Here is an 8,513-nt window from a genome sequence, read left to right on the forward strand (position 1 = left end):
TTACAAACATTCTATACTTAATTTTCTAATATAAGGTCAAAACGAGAGTTGATCAATAGAAACCTATTGTATTATATTGTAGATACTATGGAACTAACTTTAGTTTTATATGAAATCATAATTTTTAGACAAAAAATTAGATGTTAATTTCTGGTTGTAAAATATAATAGATAATGTTATTATATAGGTACAAATATTGTTCATTATTTTTAGTTTATTTTAATTGACTTTTTATACAACCTGTATCAAATAATCTAAGCTAATTTTGATTCCATTCCATTTATTTATAAGTAATTACTTTGTGTAGGAATATGAACAATAAGTTTGTGAGTAGTGCTCCATAATTAATGTTTGTGACTTTGTATATCAATAATACAACATTATAGGAACAAGTTATCAACACATTATTAAAGATATACCTGTACAAAACAATATTTTATATATGACTCAATTATAGTTAGAACATATTTATGATTGCTAAAACTTTAATTTTATTGCTTTAAAATTATATTTTTTTATGATTTCAGTTGGATGTCGTAACAATTGAGTTTTAATACTTGGACAAGTAATCGGATGAAATAAGATATTCATATAAAAACTGAATATTTCATCTTCACACCTATTATACGCTATATAATAAGCCGTTTTGGATGTTTTGTGCTTAAACTGATTCATTTTAAATTAGTAATTAGTGTATGAGTTTTTCTATATTAATATATATTTTGTAATAATTTTGTAAACTATTTATTAATGACGATTAGGAACGATTAAACTATTAACCATTCGTTTAAAATAAATCAAGTGACTTGTGTGCTATTGTTTTGAACTAGTACTGACCAATTTTTAAACCTGAATTTTGTTTTTTTAATTCTACTTTTGCTTTTATATTCTACAAATTCTTATAATAGTGCTTAATACATTTTAAATATGTTTATGAATATTCTTACAAAAACTAAATCAGAAAACCAATATAGAATAGTCACTCCAATTAACAATTTTAAAATACTAATCTTGATAAATTGGACCATAATTAATTTCATTCCATGTGAATGTGTTAAAGACCATTAATTTGAGTTTTATTTCAATATTTTACTAATGATTTAGATGATTTATTAATATATATATATTAAGCCTTTTGATATGTTCTTTTTCTATTTATTATTTATCAATATTTTAACTTTACATTGTGTACTTATTATATACATATGCATAATATTTCAAATTATTTGCAATGACAACTTTTTTTAAGAAAATATTGTTCCCTAAGAAACTAAAATAATAATTTTTATAAGAGATCTATTAATATATATGAATATTTGAAAAAAAATGTTTAAAATTGGGCTTGGAAAATAAGTTTTGAGTGTAATAGATTATTCTTAAGTAAGAACATCTTTGAAAATCATAAAATTAATTTCTATTTGATTTGTAGATTTAAAATTAAACATTAATAAAATATAATATTTGTATCTACTTAGACATGTTTGTTTATTGTCAGTTTGTCATCTTCATTGACCATATAATTATTAAAATAATACTGCATTAAAGGCTAAAACGTCACCAAAATATAATAGTGTAGTAAAGAAATTTTTAGAAATTTTTTCAACTATCTGTTTTAAGTTTATAGTATATATTAATTTATTATAATGTAATATAATATTAATTATTTATCTATAACAGTTTATTCGTTTTTAATATAAGGATTTCAATTTTTTGTTTTAAATAATCTGATCCCATTCTTATTAAATACGTGAAACTGTAGAACTAAATAGATATAGTATAAAAGTTATCAATTATAATTTTATTTTATTTTGTTTTTTTATTAATTTAAATTATTCATTACAGCTATTTATTTTTGATCTTTAAGTTTTCTAATCTGTATTAGTTTATATATTATATTAAACGTTTTCATTTTAAATCCATTTATTATTATTACTTAATATATTACTATAGATATGTTTTTACTCACAATCAATACCGTACAAACTTTAATTATTATTTACAAATAAATATTGCTCGTTAAAATTTCAATTGTAGTTGTACATATATTTTTTTTTTATTAAAATAATGTTTATTAGGGTCCTGAAGAACGAAATTCAATTATGTGCATTGAATATAATTTTTAAATCAGAACTGAACGTTCTTATTTATTTATCAAATTTAATATATCTTCCATGTCAACTGTCAATAGCTCTAATAATTATTAACTACACTTGTATGGCCACTACGACAACAATATAAAAATATAATGATAAAATGAAAATAGCAGCAGCATGGCTAATGATAAAACAATAATGAATATCATCAACGAAACATAAACAATAAGTGTACACGTGTTGGCCCTAACCGGCACGACCAATAATGAGAAAATAATTTATAATCAAAATACAATTTGAATAACAATAATAATAGTTATTGGTACACCATCTACCTCATGCAGTTATGCTACGCTGTAGTGCCGAAACCAGGCTCGTATTAGGAGTGGAGGGGGGTTACTGGTAGGCACATACCCGGGAGCCACAAAATATTTTAGCAAAATTATGTACCTAATGCAAAACAAATAAATTGTATTTTTATTATATTATAATTTGTTAATTAAAAAAAGTATTAAACGATTTTCGTTTATGTTATATTTTAATAATAAAAAATCTCGATTATGGACAAAATAATGTGTTATATTATTATTATTTATTTTGAGGGGAGGGCAAAAATTATACGCCCGGGGGCGCCAAATTTTTAAATACGGGCCTGGCCGGAACCCGTAATTAACATAACGCACTATCAGTACAAGAATGCCAAGTATATCAAAAAATTTTAAATTTACGTTTTTGGTATCTCAGAATTCGTATTATTTTTTTTTTTTTATATATATATATATATAGTTGCGCGATCTATGTAATTATATTTTTAGATCGTCAGTTATAAAAATAAACCTAAGACAGATCGAGAGGTAGATGAAAACAGTATAGCCATAATACGAAATGTGGCCTTTTAATTATACGCGTTGATAACAATATTATAAGAACATTTCTGGTCTAGTTAGTCATATTGATATTTAGCAGAAGACGACTACAAATGACTAAAAATTATCGAACATTAGAAATGCTCTCCCGAACAATTTAATATTTTTGATACACGGGGCCCTCTTGCACTGATAGTGCGATAATAATTAATGTGACAGAAAACCGCGAGCGATTGCGCGCACCGCAGGACCAGGAAGAACTCGTCCCTCGACCGCTGCGGCCGGACAACACGTTACAACGTGCACGACGTTATTCACAAACAATGCAGTCCCCGCCGGCAACGATTGAACACGGTCTAAAAACGGGAAACCAAATCAATGAACAGCAAACGATAGTGCCGCAACTAAAGGTTGGCGACGTGGGCGCATTTGAGTTAAATTGAAATTGGTTTTTTTTTTTTTTTTCTCGTATATTATTTAAAGTTGTATTTTAAAATCAAGCGCAAATGTGTAATGCACACACGTTGCATTACTGGATTGCGCGTCGATGACGTTTAATATATTAATGTTCAATACTGAAGTAAATTTGTAACAATTTACTATTTAATTTATATTTTTCTATTTTTGCGCGTATGAAATGTATAGCCGTATGGGCGCGAACGAAAAACGGCTATAATAATGATTGCCACGAACGACCGGTTTTTACGATTATTCAACCAATATGATGGCATATACCTTACTTTATAATATCTACACAAAATTAATACTTACGTAATGTCGACAATCTATTATAACACTCATTAACTATAAAGATTCAATCGTTTAAAAAATATAGCGTTATTTTGATTAACACGTAAGAATGTTATATTATAACATTTGTATAAAAATTACATCTAAACAATAATAAGCGCCAAAATAAAATTCGTCGCGGATAGTAGTTACAGCACCGGAAAGGTTATTGCAGTTACCGAAGATTCGATTGGCAGTGCAACGGGAAAAAAACGCGGTGCGAACGGGAAGATTCGATCACGCACGTACACGCGATGAGAGAGAGCCGACGACATTTGCCACGAAAACTACTCAGCCGCCGGACACCGTGCTTACGATAAAACGTCTCAGTAAAAATTGAAAACGAAATGGGCATAAGAAAACTTGTGGCACCGAGAAAGCGACCTTTAGAACAATGGGCGTCACTAAAGTCCAAATTTTGCGGTATCAAAGTTTATTTTTAGAAAGTTAAAAAATAAATTGTTAAAGGTTCAACACGATAACTGGCTTACTTAACTGGCCAACTCTTCTTCGTAAATCTTGGTACGACGTATAGTGTATATGTTACCGGAAATGTTGACATTTAGGAAACGATGACAATTCCTAATAGCGGAAGGAAATGAATCGACTAAGAATATGTTATAATTTCCTTACAACATTTTATTGAAATTCCATTTTTAACAAACGCACTGGATGTGTGAATAAAAAATACGTACTGTACTAAGAAGAACACACTACTGAACGTACTGCATGTACAGATTGCGATAAATATAATATATTTTCCACTCAACCATTTTATCGACGGGTGACGATTACGGGTTTTAGTATGTCGCCGCTGCGAGTTGGTTACCGTTCTAATAGTTATATTGTGAAGCCGGTTCCACGTGACCTGCAATATCATAATCGCCAATGCATTCGTACGAGAAAGCGATGCGTGATAACATTGCCTAATAAACTACGAAAATTATGAAAATTCCTAGGCAATGATATAATTTCTTTCCGCTAGAAGGGATTGTCATCCCTTCCTAAAATGTCAAAATTTCCAGTAACATATATACATACCTCATATACTACATAAAATATTAACTACCACATGCATAGCACCAGAGCCGTGACTATTGTTAGGTGAGCGAGGCACTTGCCTTGGGCGCAAAAATATTAAATAATTAACTTATTTTTAGAAATGTTATTTTTTGTTTTGCTAGAAACCTAATTACAATTTTTCAGATTTTTCCGAATCGTATTATACATATTAAAAGCTGTGAGTGTGGTAGACTGTGATTAACACAGGGAGCGCATTGTTTCAGTTCTGCCTCAGGATAAAAAATGGCTCGGTACGGCTCTGCATAGTACATGCAAATCATCTCTAAATAAAACTATTTGTTCACTGCATGTGTATGTTAATACTTAAAAACAGACTGTTTATTAAATAAATTTGAGTTTTGTTTCTATGTTCAACATGAAAATTAACGTAAAAGATGGCCCATGTATTTTAGTCACGGGAGCGTAAATTCTAGGAAAATGTCCGTGCAGGGCCGCACAAACTAGTTGTGCGAAGTGTGCGAAAAACAAGGGTGGTAAAAAGTAGTAATATTACAGGGGCGGCAAATTTTAATATCAAAGTTTTCGAGGATGAATTTTGATGCTGAAGGGTTTGCTCTCACTTAACCTCTAACGAGAAATATCAAGTAAATAATAAAAATATATCAATATGCAATGGTAGGTATCGTATGGTTCTATCCAGGCACGTACACAGGGGGATGTTTTGGGTGTTCAAACACCCCCTGAAATGTTTGGTTTTAGAATATTTGGCAAGTTATGCTCGATAACAATCTTAATGTTAATTTTAAGGTTTTTATGACATTGCTGTACAATGTACATACATTATCTCTTGGGTTCGGAATTTGTCTTAAAAAGTACTAAATATACATGCACTTATGCGCTTAAAAAAGAAGAAAAATTGCCTTAAAAATATGCACTTTAATTTTACTTTTTTACACAAAATGTTCATTCGGACAAATATGCAAAGTGCTCTTAAATTAAGAATTATTCAAAAATATGCATTTGAAATTTTTGATATGTTTTTCGTAATATCTTGAAATTAATTTCTTTCTTACCTAATCTCCCAGTATCCGTAGCTACAAGTGAACGCTCGTTTTTTTCCCTTCATTTTGTAGGCTGAAAAAGTATTTACGTAATAAAACAGGTGAAGAAAGGTTAAATGGATTAACATTGTTAAATGTACATAGAGACATAGAAGTTAATTGTGAAGATAATCTTAACATAATGGCTAAAATTTCACGAAAATTAGATTTAGTTTTGTGATTTTTTTTAATATGATATATATTTATATTCAAAACAAAGTAATGTAAGTATATTATAAGTCTTTCATAGCAAAATTCCATTTGTTTATCGAAAAAAAGTTTTGATTTTCAAAAACACCATCCAAAACTTTTTTCTGCGTACGTCACTGATTCTATCATCTATTAATATTTTTTTAACATGAAATTCGTAATAAATATACAAAATAATACAATAACAAATAAATTAAATAATTTATAACTGGATAGTAACTAGTGACATTGTATACAACACTACAATAGCTCCAAAAAAGTGGCTGTAGGGAGTTATTTAAACAACTTTTAAATCCGTGAACTAGTGTTCATTGCTCTCGATAGTGAGTAAAGAGCACGATTAAATATGAGTCAATAACCATGTTTATACATGTAATAATCATTATTATGGTGTACTCGTGTACTGCGCAAATTCTGTTGTAAAAAAAGGTAAATATTTGATATAACATTTAATTTTAAATAACTTGGGTTTTTTTTTTGTGAACACTATATTCAAAAAAAAACTTTTTAAAATTTATTTCATCTTTGAGCTTTGCTCAGGTATGTTATTGAGTTATCAAGGGAGTGGGAGGGGGTAATTTATTTGAAGAAAAAAGGCAGCTATATAGGTCAGAGCGGACCTGTGTCTGCGGGAGCTATCATTTGAAAATAACGAACGATTTCAGAGATTTTCAACGATCTGTTCCGAGCATTGGTGGATCTAGGAGGAGGTTCAGGGGGTCAGCTGACCTACAATTAATATTTGTTGACAAAACTGGCATCTCGAAAATTTTTTTTCTCTTTTTAGACATTGATTTGAATTCTTGGACAGTTGGCCTATCGGAGTTACTTGAAAAATGAATGCCATGTATATTCAAAATTTTTCAATTCATAATTTATATTTTAAATTATATCGTTTTAGTAGAAAGTAAAGTAAATCATATTTTATTCCGTACGTTTGTTGCGCTGATAAAATTATATTTATTAATTGTAAATATGTCATTATCGGTGGTATCACTAATTCTAAAATGTAATATAAATATACTTATACACTTTTATGAGCATGTTGTTTTTTTTTTTTTTTTACAAGGTATTCATTTCTAATTCAGTTTCATTCCTAATAAATGGCCTCTTGAAATGGATTGACCCACAGTTCCCCGACTCTGGATCCGCCCCTGGTTCCGAGTCTGAAGGTTAGATGTTCAAAGTACATAATATTTATTACAATATGCCAATTGACCAAAACTATTTTATTTCTAAATAAAAAAAATATATATATATATGTATATACACTTAACTAAAACTAATGAAAATATAATTGCATTTAACATTTTTAAATTAATATTTTTAATGAGAAAAATGACAGATCTTGTTCTCATCTATCTGCTTTATGTTGGGGTTTGTGATCGCACATTTTCTAAATTGTTTGTGATCACTAACTTTATCATCATTTCAAGATGTTCGTTGTTGAGTCGGGATCGGAATTTGTATTTAATATAATTCATTTTTGAAAAAGCAGACTCTCAGACATACAGTGTGTGGAGCCAAACATTGTACACATTTTCACTATCAACAATTTCTTTTCAGATACATATTTCAACCAAAATTCATCATACGTAAAATCAATTTCAGTTTTTGAATACTTTTCGTGATACAAATTTTTTAGGATTTCATCTGATTAGAATTCAATTATTTCCATTTGAAGATATGCTTTGTTGCATTCGAAAACTTTTACTGCTTCGTTAATCCATTCACTATCAGACTGCAAAGTAAAACTACTATTCAATAGTTATACAACGTTTTGGATTTTTCTGAAATCTGCAAAGCACCTTTCGAATTCAGTCTTTAAACTGGCCATAAACTTGGAAAAATGTTTGATATCAATCTCGTATTTTTCATCAAAAACTTTTTTTAAGCTGGGAAAATGCAAACGTTCATTATCAACATCTTTTTGAAAACAAAGTCAATTTTTTTACAAAAACAATTTACCTTTGAAACTAAATGGCAAATTTGTTTCTGCTTACCTTGAAGTTTCAAGTTGAAAGAATTTATGTGTTGAATTATATCTGCCAAAAACACAATAGTTGCTACGTTTCTTTTATCTCTGATAAATTTGTGTTAGTCTCTGGCAGTCAAATGTGTACTCTGAATTAAAAATAGTTCAATTTTATTCAGTAAGTTAAAAAACCTTTGCATAACATTTCCTTTGCTCAGCTATCTCATATTATTATGAAGTAATAAATCGTCAAACTGAGTATCATCATCTTGAAGAAGTGCCTTAAAATAATCTGTGGTGGAGTGAAGAGTTTGCACATAAGTTTCTTAATATTCGAACAAAACCTTGATGAGGCGCCAATCATCGCTGGTGTAGTACTATCGGTTGCAAGAGAGATAATTTTTTTCAAATTTAAATACGTACGTGAGTATTTTAAATTGTTTAACATCGAAACGTT

This window comes from Sipha flava, unplaced genomic scaffold (assembly GCF_003268045.1).
Source record: "Sipha flava isolate LNK unplaced genomic scaffold, YSA_version1 34_pilon_pilon, whole genome shotgun sequence".
NCBI classification, from domain to species: domain Eukaryota; kingdom Metazoa; phylum Arthropoda; class Insecta; order Hemiptera; family Aphididae; genus Sipha; species Sipha flava.